The sequence below is a fragment of the Sorex araneus genome, chromosome 9 (genome assembly GCF_027595985.1).
Source record: "Sorex araneus isolate mSorAra2 chromosome 9, mSorAra2.pri, whole genome shotgun sequence".
Classification (NCBI taxonomy): Eukaryota; Metazoa; Chordata; class Mammalia; order Eulipotyphla; family Soricidae; genus Sorex; species Sorex araneus.
Window position 1 is genome coordinate 63544699 of NC_073310.1, and position 14419 is coordinate 63559117.

The following is a 14419-nucleotide window of genomic DNA, read 5'->3' on the forward strand; positions in this document are numbered from 1 at the left end:
TCGGCCAACTGCAGGGCCGCTGTTAAACACGGCACGTTATTGTAAGCATCACTTTTCTTCCTAACAAATTTGAACCTACCACAAAATCTTGTGCTTAGAAAAAAGCACCTTTACTTTAAACATTTACTGAGCTAGTCATCTAAAAAAAAAATGTAGCGTACTAAAGGCAAAATCCAGGAGGGAAGTAGAATCCCTTTCTCAGAAGAGAAGCCTCGTCTTTCACTCAATTGTTTTATCCTGAGACTTACAATGTGTGTGTGTGTGTGTGTGTGTGTGTGTGTGTGTGTGTCAATGTAAAGGCAGAGACAGTGTATGTAATGTAAGAGCTCCAAAAGCAACCACTGATTGATAAATGAATGTACTAAACTGTTATAAAAACAAAGTTAATGAACCATGGAGTGAGTTTTGATATTTTCTCCATTTATAGAACATGTCACTTGGCAGATGAAAAGCTATTTGCTAAGCCTTTTCAATAATCTTTTCTTTATAGTCATAGAGTACCAACATGACATTTCTCCTCGTGTTTAGAGAAATGTTCATGCCTCTTTCTGGCTCGTAACTCCTTCTGCTCTTGGGTTGACACCAATTGACAGGGCAGAACCCAGGGCCAAGAATATACTAAGGGAGATGCATGATTGGTCTACAGTGGCCCACTGCCACTGGAACACATCCACGTGATTGATCCAGATTGTGGCAAATTAAAGTTTTCTAGAGGCTCTTTCAGGGTCAGGGGAATGAGACCCATTATTGTTACTGGTTTTGGCATATGAATACACCATGGGGAGTTTGCAAAAGAGCCTCCAATGCGGCACCATTGGAAAGGACGAGTAGAGAGAGTCTTCTAAAATCTCAGGGTTAGGACAAATGGAGACGTTACTGAGACCACTCGAGAAATTCAACGATCAACGGGGTGATGATGATGATGAACATTGTCTGTCTCTGTCTCTGTCTCCTCTCTCTCTCTCTCTCTCTCTCTCTCTCTCTCTGTGTGTGTGTGTGTGTGTGTGTGTGTGTGTGTGTCTGTGTCTGTCTGTCTCTCTCTCTCTTGATATGGTACAGGTAGTGTGTAGCTTCATAACATGAAGCTCTAGGGTTCTTTATCATCATAATGATTCATCTGAAACAAGCTTCTTTGTCAACATCAATCACGGCTGTCTCCTTCCTGCTGAGACAAAGCCCCGTCCAACCTCCAGAGGTAAAAAGTCATAATTATCTGGACCATTCCAGGAACTTTGCCTGTTTTTCTTCAGGTCGCCAGCCCTCAGTGAAAATGAATGTCACACACATCAGAGGACAGAGGACCAACTCCGGGCAGTGCTCCAGGTTCCCTCCTCTGCCTCTGCTCATCCCTGCAGTGCTCCTTAGTCACTCCTCCCCACCATCCTTTGATTTCTGTTGGTTCCATTGGCACCAGTACCTCGCAGACCCCAGATCTGAAACTCCCACTCGCCTCACGTCAGGGAGCTCAGTCCTGCCTCTGGCTGGGACCACGGCCTCGGCAGTTACAAAGCTGGTGAGCAGCCTCCCCACAGGCAGGACTTGTCATGGCCGGTGCCCAGCCGCCTCTGGCGGGGACGTCCCACCCTGGGCCCTGTTCTGGCCTCCTTGGGGCACCCGTGCTGCTATCCCTGCCCTGGCACAGGGCAAATGGAGCTGCGTGGGAGCTGCTACTTGTCCCGCCGCTGTTACTTTCAGTGTGTGTCTCAATTAAACCCTCCCGGCAGCTCAGCTCCAGAAATAAACTAGTCCATGACAATGGGGGCAGGGGTGGGAGGTGGGGGCACTCAATTATGCAAATGCACCTTACAATTTAGGTATTTAAATATGCGTGTATGGCTGAAAGGGTAAATAGTCATATAGTGTCTCTAGAAGTATTAACCTGACTTCGAGGGGAGTGTACGAAACATTTCATCCTCAAGTCCTATTTCTCACTGCTGAATGATGATTCCCGTAGGTCACCTGGATAGGAGCTGTAAACTGCCATGACTAAAGAATCGCAGAGTGGGGAGGGCGTTTGCCTTGCATGTGGCCAACCCAGGTTCCATCCAGCATCCCATATGGTCTCCTGATCATCGCCAGGATTAATTCCTGAGTGCAGAGCCAGGAGTGACCCCTGAGCTTCGTCACCCAACTGTGACCCAAAAAGAAAAAAAAAACACACACACAAATCCCTCTTTCCCAGATTTTAGACGCTCTAGGGGCCCAGGCCTGAGCTCGGGAGAGCCACCCTCTTGCCTGAGACCCCGGACAGGTGACCCTAGAAAACGCAGCTGCAATGGCTCCCACAGCCCATTTCTCTCGTAGCCCACAGAGCTCCGACATCAGCATCCGTGGATGATCAGAATGTCCTGATTTTCAGGAATGCTGTAGTCACCGGGACTCTGTTCCCATCAGGAAGAAGCTTCGACACCGTTAGAAAAACGCCTGAGTATGATTCCCTGCCCTCACGCCGTCCAGACCTGTCCTCAGAATTCAGGATTCCGGAATCCCTTCGCGGATTATTAAGTCACCACATTCTCCAGGCGGTGGCTCACCAGCAGCCTTCACCATTGCCCGTTCCTCTGCTGAAGGACCACTGACTGTTCCGAGGTGCCAAGCCACAGCGGATATCCCGGAGCTGAGGACTGGCACCGCAGCGGGGTGAGAGCGGCGTCCGGCTCCCTCCTCCAGAGGCCCCCAGAACCGTTTGTTAATTATTATGGGTTTGGTTTCGGCTTGAGGGCCCCACCCAGCCATGCCCAGGGCTTCCTCCCAACCCTGTACTCAAGGATCACCCCTGGCAGGGCTGGGAGCACCGTCAATGGTGCCAGGGATGGTCGCACAAGCTCTTCGGCCCACCACTTGCTTAAAATGGAAGCAAAGAGGAAAGTCTAACCCCAAGAGCTTTCTGCTCACAGCCCGACTGTTTAGGGCACCCTCGATTCCAATAGTCCCAGGGAAGGAGCACCCCGACTTTACCCATTCCAAGGAGCGGGCTCCCTAAAATGAAACTCCCCGTCATTTTCTCCCAGTAAATGAACAAGTTTGCCACGGAGATGGAGACAGGATTGGGACACAGCAGCGCGAGCAGACAGGATGCTGCTCTCCGCCCCTGTCTGTCCCAGCCTAAGGGGAAGAGCAGAGACCCAGAATGGAAGCCGGGACCCTGAGACGTGCAGGGGACTGATCAGTCCCACCAGTGTGGCTTCTCCTATCTGGGGTCCCACCGGGAGGCTCAGAGCATCTTCGAAAGAAACTCAGAGGCGACCCTCCTCCACTGGGCCCGGCTTCGTCTTTTGCTAGGGTCCACCCAGTTAGTGCTCTGTTTGTGGAGCTGGTGGCATCAGACTTTTAAGTGTTCATTCTCAGAGATAAAAGTTAAGTATGGAGCGATCACTAAATTTAGGGGGGTGGGGGGTTTGGGTTTTGTTTTGTTTTGTTTTTTGCTTTTTGCTTTTTGGGTCACACCAGAGGTGCTCAGGGTTTACTTCTGACTTTGCAGTCAGGAATCATTCCTGATGGTGCTCAGGGGACCATATGGGATGCCAGGGATTGAACCCAGGTCAGCCACATGCAAGGCAAACACCGCCCTGCTGTACTATCGCTCCAGCCCCAAATTTAGGAAGATTTTTGGGTTTGGGCACCAGTAAAGATCAGGTTTCCTATGGGTTTGGGTTAAGATTAGGATTAGGGGTAGGGGTAGGGATGTGTAGGATTTAGGCCTTAACTATTGTGTTTCAAGATAAAAGGGAAGTGAAGTATTGCACAATTGTTAAATTTGGTCTAATTGGTGAATTTATGCCTCTGCTTGGGCCAGGCCTAGTATCTTTTTAAAAAATTTTTATTAATGAATCACCGTGAGGTACAGTTGCAAACTTATGAACTTTCATGTTTGCATTTCGTTTACATCCCTCCACCAGTGCCCATTCTCCTCCACCAATGTTCCCAGTATCCCTCCCACCACCCCCACCCCACCCTGCCTCTGTGGCAGGACCTTCCCTTTTGTTCTCTCTCCTATTGGATGTTGTAGTTTGCAATAGAGGTATTGAGTGGCCATCATGTTTGGTCTATAGTCTACTTTCGGCACGCAGCTTTCAACCCGAGTGGGTCCTCCCAACATTCTCTACTAGTATCTTGATAAGATTAACTTTATGCTAGGGTTAGCAGTCAGTTTTTGGAGGTTTTAGATGCTAGCTTTTTTGTTTGTTTTCAGTCTCAAAAATTAAGGTTAAGCATGGAAAGATTATGACATTTAGGAAAATTGGTAATTGGGGGCACCACTAAAGATCAGGATTGGTATGGGTTAGGGTTAGGGTTAGGGTTAGGCCAGAGTTAGGATTGTGTCGGTTTAGCTGTTAACTGTCAGTGTGTTCCAAGATGAAAAGGGAAGAGAAGTACTATGCAGTTATTAAATTTGGTCTAATTGTTGGTCTCTGCCTCTGGGTGGTCAAGCCTAGTTTATTGATAGGATCAGTCTCAACCCAGGATTAATGTCCATTTGTGGTGCTTTGACATGTCAGATTTCCCTGTGCTCATTCTCACAGAAGGAAGAACTTCAGGAGAATTGATAGTTTTGGACGCAGGCCATTCTGTCCATGTGATCTTCTCACTGGGATAGGTAGTTCATAGCCATTTTGATCTACATTTCCCTGAAGACATAGGAGGATGTGGTGGTATATATTTTATTTTATTTTATTTTTGTCTCTGTTTCAGGTGTCTATTGGTATTCTTAGTCTTCCTGGGAGAAGTGTTCCAATTGCTGTTTTTATTTGTTCATCATCATCCCGTTGAGCATCGAATTTCTTGAGCGGTCTTGGTAGCGTCTCCATTTGTCCAAGCCCTGAGATTTTAGAAGCCTCTCTCTACTCGTCCTTCCAATGATGCCGCATTGGAGGCTCTTTCAGGGTCAGGGGAATGAGACCCAGCTTGTTACTGGTTTGGGTATATTAATACACCATGAGGACCTTGCGAGGCTCTCCCATGTGGGCAGGAAACTCCCAGTAGTTTGCCAGGTTTCCCCAGAGGGAGAAGTAGGTAATAAGATATCATGCGGCCACTTTGCCGTTTTTATTTGTTATCCTAAATAAAGTTAGGGTTATGGTACACATTCAAACAGGGAAAGAATTAGGGGGCTGGAGTGATAGCACAGCGGGTAGGGCATTTGCCTTGCACGCGGCCGACCCGGGTTCGAATCCCAGCATCCTATATGGTCCCCTGAGCACCGCCAGGGGTGATTCCTGAGTGCATGAGCCAGGAGTGACCCCTGTGCATCGCCGGGTGTGACCCAAAAAGCAAAAAAAGAAAAAAAAAACTTAAAAAAAAACAGGGAAAGAATTAGAAGAACAAATGATGCACCAAACAGCGTGCTAAATCCAGAAACTATATAGCACCATTCAAAGCGGTTGTTGGTTTGCTTTCTTTTGTTTTTGTTTGGGTGCCACATCCAGCCTTGTTCAGGGCTTACTCCTGACTCTGCGCTCAGGGGCCAATCCTGGAAGGCTTAGGGGGACCACATGGGGTGCCAGGATCAAACCTGGGACGGCTGCGTGCAAAGCAAATGCCTTATCCACTGTACTAAAGCTCTTGTCCCCAAAAGCAATTATCTTAAATCATGCAAAAATTAATAACTGACTTCTCTTGATTTCCTACCTCTAAAAAAGTGAGCAGGAGAGTGAGAGGGGAATACAGCAAGCTTTCTCAGAAGCCTCAGAGAGTCCAGACTTCTGGCGTGCTTAAAGTTTATTAAAGATGCTAAATGTCTCAGCCATGATTTCCAAATGTCACTGTCTCCTGAGTTTGCCACATGGCAGGGTGAGAGAGGATGGGAGACGATGGACTTCAAGCTTTGCATTTCTTAACATTTAGACCCACTTCAGAGCCTGGCAAGCTCCCCGTGGCGTATTCGATATGCAAAAAACAGTAACAAGTCTCACAATGAGACGTTGCTGGTGCCCGCTCGAGCAAATCAGTGAACGGGAGGACAGTGCTACAGTGCTACAGACCCACTCACTTCAATCACACTACCCGAATACCGTCCTCAGAGTGCGTGTGTTTTTCACTAGTCTTGCTAGAGTTGTGCAGAGTTGCACTAGCAGTCTTGCATGTTTCCCTGTTCTGAAAAATAGAAGATTCTTGGAATTTCCTGCTGAAATAGATATACCTGAAAATCCTGGAGTCAGGCTTGGTTTCCGGAAGATGCTTTTATGAGTTCACTTGTCCTAAACAGTAATACATTCTAGAGAAATAAAGTTCAAGTTAAAACATAAGGTAGACAGCTAGATCAATAGTACAGCAGGTAGGGTATTTATTTGTCTTGCATGCAGCTGACCTGGGTTCAATCCCCAACACTCCCAGAGCACAGCCAGGAGTAATCCCTGAGTTCAGAGGCAGGGATAAGCCGTGGGTAATGCCAGCTGTGGCCTCAAAATGAACAAAAAAAAAGCCATAAAGTTGATTTATGGAGTTGATTCAAAGGGCTGAGTGTGAAGTTTGCTTGCAGGAGACCTCCTCCTCTGAGCATTACCAGGAGTTACCTCTGAGCTCTGAGCTGGGAGTAGTTCACAAGTGCTGCCAGACATGGTACCCCCCAAAAAAAGAAAGAAAGAAAAGAAACATAAAGTAGGTGTAATGCTACCTGATATACTTGATCCGGAAAATATTTGAAAATATATTTAGGTTGGATAAAGAAGCCACTTATCACCCAGAAGTTGATCTGCAGGAAAACACAAGCATGTGGGGCTTGTGACTGAAATCTCCAGGCTCTCAGAGAGTTGAGAATGCTACCTCCTCACATCCCTGGGCTTCCAGAAACCATGGCAGTCACACACACGCCCCAAAGCTGCCACCCAGTTAAAACTTTAACCCCAGCTGTATCACCCCGTTATAAAGTCTGGACTTCCAGGAGCAAGCAGCCACATTTGCGGCTGCCCGATGTCTCATACTCTACAACACGGAATAGCCAGGAGTAGCACACGAGATTGTATCAGATATAAGGCGACCAATCTCCATCAACAAACTATGAACACAGAAGGCTTGACCTACATCTTAGCACTCTCTTATACAGCCTGGAGCGATAGCACAGTGGGTGGGGTGTTTGCCTTGCACGTGGCCAACCTGGATTCGATTCCTCCGCCCCTCTCAGAGAGCCCAGCAAGCTACCGAAAGTTTCCCACCTGCATGGCAGAGCCTGGCAAGCTGCCCGTGGCGTATTTGATATGCCAAAAACAGTAACAACAAGTCTCACCATGGAGACGTTACTGGTGCCCGCTCGAGCAAATCAATGAACAACGAGATGACAGTGATACAGTGATACAAGGACTGAATGGCTCTGCTGTGAGACACAACAATCTTCACTAACTTTCGTCGAGAGAAACATTTTTTGATCATTGTGTTAGCAAATTATTGATAATAAGCAATATAAAATAAACTGCTGAGGCCTGCTGTGAGGGCAGGCTTAAGCGATGGCTGGGGAACTGGAGAGATTGGTGGAGGGAAGGTGCAGAGGTGGTGGGACGGGTGATCGACGTTGACACCTGTAACAAAGCTTGAACGACTTTGTAAACCACAGTGTCTATATGATGTGTAAGGGGAAATTCTTTTTTAACTTTAAAAATTAAAAATTTTTAAATGGAAAAATTTTTTTTTAAGTTTTTAATAAAAAAGAAGCTGCCTGGTTTTCCTGAGCGCAAAATGGAGACGGCGATCCAGCTGAAACGGGAGGCGCGCGCGCTTGCGGGAGGCCCCAGGGGGCGGAGGCGGCGACCCCCGCCCACAGCGGATAGATATTTAAACCCACCTCCCCCACGTGTGCTTCCCTTTGGACCCGGCTGTGGAGCGAGCATGATGGAAGAGCCCAAGGAAGCGCCCTTGGACTCCAAACAGCCCACTGAACTAATTCCGGCATGGGACCAGAGACCCCACGGTGCGCTGAAACAGTGGGAGCCGGGCATCCCCCAATTCTTTTAACCTCTCTCTCTCTCCACACCTCCCCCCTGAGCACAGCGCAGGATCCGAGGTTTTCCTGAGCGCAAAATGGAGACGCCGAGCCTCTCTCTAGGTTTCTCCATCTTATGAGCACCATAAAAGGGTAAAAGTTTGTAGTGATGTTATTTCTGGTTGTACTATCCCTGGACTTTATACAGAAACCCAAAACCGCGCGGCCGCGCCAGCGGCCGCGCGACCTAATGTCATCTTTGCATCAGCAATATGTAATATGTCCCTTGTTAATGGGTCGGACTTTTGTGGGAGATCCTAACAAGAATAGTAAGTCTGTTGCTGAAATATTGAAGGCAATCAAAGTGGTAGCCATCTCTCTAGACTGAACTAAGCTATATCCCCACACCAGCTGAGAAGAAATATCCTTCTTTCCCAGGAAGAAACGCGGCGTGGTGTCAAACATAGTGTGATGTCCATTAAGCAAACAGACCTGGTGGCGTAGGAATGGGATATAAGGGGAAAAATTATGTACATGGAACAGTGGGACGCTGGTGGAATCTCGAGCCGGAGCCGATACCAGCGCAAGCCCGTCGGTTCCAGAAACTGCTTACAGACACTCGACTAGTCTATCAACTAAGCCAGAGCCCCACGCCTGCCGATGACGGGAAATAACCATCCTTTCCGGTTTTTTTTCCTTGTCAGGCAGCGTGGCAATTACCAAACAGGCGTGAACTCGGTGGCGCGGGGCAAGGGGGAAAAAGAAAAGTTATGTAACAAACAGCGGGACTTAATATCTCTATATTCTTAGCAGTGGAGAACTATCAAATGCCTCCTTGGCAATAGGACTGCTTTCCTTTTTTGGGGGAAACCCCAACAACGGTAGTGAGTTGTGTGTTGAAACATGGAATGTAATCGAGATAAGGCATAAACGAAGTGGAACTTATCATGTACAAGGGTGGGGACTGGGGAGGTGGGAGGGGGCGGCAGGTATACTGGGGGGGTTGGTGATGGAAGATGGGCACTGGTGAAGGGAAGGGTATTTGAGAATTGTATAACCGACATAATCCTGAGAACTATGTAACCCTCCACATGGTGATTCAATAAAATTATTATTAAAAAAAAAAAAAAAAAAAGAAGCTGCCTGGGGCTGGAGCAATAGCACAGTGGGTGGAGCGTTTGCCTTGCACGCAGCCGACCCGGGTTCGATTCCCAGCATCCCATATGGTCCCTTGAGTACCACCAGGAGTAATTCCTGAATGTGGAGCCAGGAATAACCCCTGTGCATCACCAGGTGTGACCCAAAAAGCTAAAAAAAAAAAAAAAAAAAAAAAAAGCTGCCGCTTAGTTTAGTCCCGATCATGGCACATTCCTGCCTCTGCTGACGGCGTGTTCTTGCCTTCAGCGCATGGGGCGCATCGTCTTTACCTGCGAGCCACCAGGCAGTGCTCTGTCCTGAGAGGTTTCATTTTCCAGGAACTTGGTCAGAAGCACCATCCTGAGTGCAAAGGCAGCGTTAGGTTGGGGGTGGGGCAGGGGCACCCTCGGAGATGGGGGTGAGCAGAGTTGGGAGCACAGACCCAGTAAGCCTGAGACCCGAGCCCAACGCCTCAACTCCTCGGGCTACGTAGATTTTTCACTGTGAGCTTGTACTTTCCTCCTCCCCCCACGAGTGGCCCCCAAATTCCAGAGGTCCTGGTCTCCCTCCTAGGTGCGGCTTTGGTGGCCCGGAAGCACCAAACCATCAGGCCCACGTTGCCAGGAGCTGCCCTGACCCTCCCCGCAGCACCACTGGTCACGGCTTCTCTAAAACATCATCAATTAAAAGGATACTTAGGGCTTGAGGGATCGCACAGGATTTGCCGTGCATGAGGCTGACCCGTGTTTGATCTCCAGCACTGCCTAGGGTTCCCCGAGTCTTGCCAGGAGTGAGCCCCGAGCATCGTAGGGTGTGACCCCAAAGTCCAAAGCAGGGGCTGGAAAGATAGCGCAGTGGGTAGGGTGCTTGCCTGGCACAAGGCTGACTTGGCGTTCAGTCCCCAGCATCCCATATGGTCCCTCTAAGTACCGCAGGAGTATACACACACACACACACACACACACACACACACACACATCTTTGGCTTGGGGGCCACACCCAGCAGTGCTCAGGGCCTGCTCCAGACGTTCCGTCTGTGTGTGCCGTGGATGGGACCAGGGGCCTCGCCGAGGCCAGGCATGTGCCCCTGTGCGCCCAGCCACAGCCCAGCCCCGTCATTCGTGCCTTTGTCCTTTTTTCCACGTCTCCCACCTCTGCAAAATGAGAAACCATCTATCTCTAGCTCCCGACTCCCCGAACAGAGACGCTGAGGTCACCGCATCAGAGAGACCCCGAGGCCCTGTCGCTCGCCCGCCCTGGGCAGCCGTGGGAGGCCCACGCGTGGCCAGCTTCTCGCTGAGGGGACAGAACACCCCACACCAGGAGGCCGCATTCCTCCCAAGGAGCCCCCGGGCGCCACCATCAGACTCCCTCTGCCTTCTCTGTGCCGCCACCGTACCTCCCCCAAGGGCTCGGGGCGGGGGGGGGGCGTGGGGCCACCTCCCTTACCAGGAGGGACAGCAAGGGTGAACGGCAGGGCCTTGGAAGGTGCAGCGGGGGCACTCGGGCTCTGGTGACAGGCGGGGAGTGGCGGGGCGGGGGCGGGGGCATCGCGTGGAGGGGGCCCTGGCACAGGACGACTGGCAGCTGCACCCCGGCCGTGAGCACCACCAGCAGGCAGGAGGACATGGCATGACAGCGAGTCAGAAAGCCACAGCCGGTGTCCTGCTTGGAATGACAGGAATACCTTTGTCACAGAGAGGACGCGAGACGTATCCCGAAACAGCGGGTTGCGGCTGTGTCTATGTGTGGCATGAACAAACACATCAGACCCATGCGGCCAAGACAGAAATACTCAGTAAGCAAACAAAACGGGACTGACGTCACACAATGGCCTCCTCAATGCTGTATCTGTGTCTCTCTCGTAATGCGTACATATCTTATGCACACACACACACACACACACACACACACATAGAGTTTAGGTCACCACTACATGCCAAGTGAAAGTGAAAAATCAAAATTCAAAGGCTGGCATGCTGGGAATTCATTTCAAATGCAATCAGGCTTTATTGTATTTGCAAGAAAGCTCAGTAACCGCATGGAAGCATCAAGCCCATTTCCGGAGACCATCTGATCACTCATTGTTCGTCTCTTCAGCCTACAGCCTCTGAATAATCTTCCTCTTCCTTCCAGCAAGCTGCTCAGAGCTTCTGTACAGGGATATTGTTATGGTAAATTAAAAAAAAGAAATGTTGTTGTTTATTTGTTTGTTTCTCCCTCCCCTGCAGAGCCCCCGGGACAGGCCGGGTCATTTCTCCTTAGAAATCAATCTCTCTCACTGCTGCTTTGGTCCCCTCCCTGTCGGTTCCTTTCAAGTTCAGAACACTGCAGCTTACCCCCTTTCGCCACCTGCAGCTTTGACAGCATAATCGGCGGCTGCTCCTGCAGTACGTTCAGTTGGTTCGGAATTGATTTCCAGGCGCTTTATCAAATTATCCTAATTATATGCCCTCCCCGCCCCTTGCCACCCTTTCCCTGCCAATTATGCAGAAGAGGAAGCAGCCCGTCCATCCCGGGTACGGGGGAAGCCCAGCCCTGCTCTCTGCCCAGGCCTCAAGATTTCTTCCTTTTATTCATCTGGTTTTATTCATTTGACTTTATTTTCTGCATCTCCATGTTCACCTCCCCACAGGAAACTCCAGCAACCTGGCTGACCTCCCGCTCCGGACAGGCCATTGGACTGTTTTGTCTTCGGCAAAGCTGGAAAAACCAATGGGGTAACCCACAGCCGCTGCGGCCTTCTGGGCTCTACCCACCTTAGCACTCTAACGGCTTGAAAATCACTGGAGCAGGGTGCTGGAGAGAGGAGATGGAGGGCGTGTTCTGCAGGCAGGGGTCCACATCTGCTGAGCTCCAAGCCCCCAGGAGGCTGTGCTCAGTACATGAATGGGCCGCGGCTGGCTGCTTCTTTCCTCAGTGCTCTTCTCTCTGGCCGAGCCCGGTCACACACAGCTATGATCTGTCAACGGCCTGCTCAGTATTCGTCTTATAAATCGTCTTTTTGGATCCTACAAGTCACTTGGATTTATTTTCTATTTTTCCACCATATTTTCCACCTGTGTCCACATCAAACATTTAGGACAGTGCCCATACAGATTCCAGGTCAGCTACCAATTGCTACATGACAGTACATCACCAAAGCCAATCTCTTAAGATTACGCCCTTTTGGCCAGCCCCAGCCGGGGCCGGTGCTCAGCTCCGGCCGGCCGGGTTTTAGGCCCGGGTGCCCATGCCTCTGCAGAGCCGGTGGATATGGAACGAGCAGGAACCAGAGACAGCTTTAGGAATTGGGGTTCCAGCAAGTGCTTGCACCCATGTATGGAGACTGTGAACTAACTTTGGCTACATGCTGTTCCAGGAAGGGAAATGATTCATTTTCAAACTTAAATCTTCTCGGACTTAATTACTATAATACAGAAATTGTAAACCTCGCGGCCGCTACTGCGGCTGCGCGACATTTTATCTCTTCATTCTCATCAGTGGAAAACTTATTATCAAATATTTCCCTGCTAATAGAGCTGTATTCTTAGGGGATAAATTCCAACAAAAATAGTGAGTCTGTTTTGAAACTCTAACAACAATAGTGAGTTATGTGTTGAAATCTGGAATGTAATCAAGGTAAAGAGAAAAGGAAGTGAAATTATCACTCACGTACGGGGTGGGTTGGGGGGTGAGGGGTGGGATGTATACTTTTTTTTTGTTTGTTTTGTTTTTGCTTTTGTTTTTGTTTTTATTGGTGGTGGAATATGGGCACTGGTGAAGGGATGGGTGTTTGAGCATTGTGTAACTGAGATATAAGCCTGAGAACTTTGTAACTTTCCACTTGGTGATTCAATAAAATAAATTTTAAAAAAATTAAATAATAAAATGAAAAAAAAAAAGATTACGCCCTTTTTTTTCTTTTTGGGTCACACCCAGCAATGCCTGGGGGTTATTCCAGGCTCTGCATTCAGGAATCACGCCTGTCTGTGCTCGGGGGACCAGATGGGGATGCTGGGGATTGAACCTAGGTTGGCCATGCGCAAGGCAAACTCGGGCCCCTGTCGCGCGCCGCTTTGACCAGCGAAGAAACACGCAACTCGGAGATCCTTCTGGCTGCGATTTATTCAGGAACTTTCTCATGCATTAGGGAAGAAACGGGAACGAGGGGGAACGAGGAGGAGGGAAGAGGGACGCATGAGGGGGAACCGACTAGCTAGGTGACTTCCCTCCTTATCTACCTCTCCCTGCTTGTTTGCCCTCGAGTGTCTGCAGCTGATAAACTAGCCAAAACTTGTGAGCGTGACAAGACATCCTGATTCCCCATCAAGTGTTGTTCACAGAGCACGGTGCAACCAACAAGAAACAGGTGTTCACGAAGCACGGTCCCATGGAGGCTCTCCACAGGCCCCTATGTCAATTTTTCAGTCTGTGAGTCTCATAAATCTAGAGATCCTCCGGGTGACTCCCAGAGCTGATCTTGCCAGCAGACCTTGCCAGGCTCATGGATATGTCTAACAGTCAGACAGCAGGCTGCCTAAAAGTCAGCCAAGCCAGGAGGACCTTGTCTGAAAGATCCAGCTCTTGTTCAGGCAGTCTCTCTCTCTTCCAGGAGGCTCGGCCGGCAAGCAGGGACAAAATAATGAAAGGGAGGGACCAAACTAGCCCCCTTTTTTGAGGCCAGGCTTTCAAGGGGCACATCAACATATCCAGGGCATTCATTCAAATGGCCAAAAACGTCAAAAGCAAAACACCAGTTCACAGGCTCTTGCGGGAAAGAGATGCAAAGTGAGACTGCGAAGGGCATGAGTGCCTGAGGCTTGGGAAATCGAGACCATTTCCAGAACCAAGGGAAACTCGAGGAGCCTACATTTAAGAGCATGGGCACTCCTTTTGCTACGGACTCGGTGTTCCTCAACTTGACCGTCTTCCTTGATTGTGGAACATCCACTCCTAGTAACTTCTCAACTATTGTTTCCTTCCCCTTTCACTCCTCTTAGACTGTTTTTTTTTTTTTTTTTGGTTTTTGGGTCACACCCGGCGATGCACAGGGTCACTCCTGGCTCATGCACTCAGGAATCACCCCTGGCGGTGCTCAGGGGACCATATGGGATGCTGGGATTCGAACCCGGGTCGGCCGCGTGCAAGGCAAACGCCCTACCCGCTGTGCTATCGCTCCAGCCCCCTCTTAGACTGGTTTTTAATCCTCCTTGGACTCTTTCGGGTGGGACCTTTCCATTCTATCAGCTGTAGCTCTTCTTTACAATCCATCTTTTCATTTCTCTGAACTGTTTTCTGGGTTACTTCTCAAGTCCTTCTTCCCATTTATGAAATCTCTTTCCAGCTGCATCAATAATTAATTACCCTCTTGAAAAATGTAGAACAGTG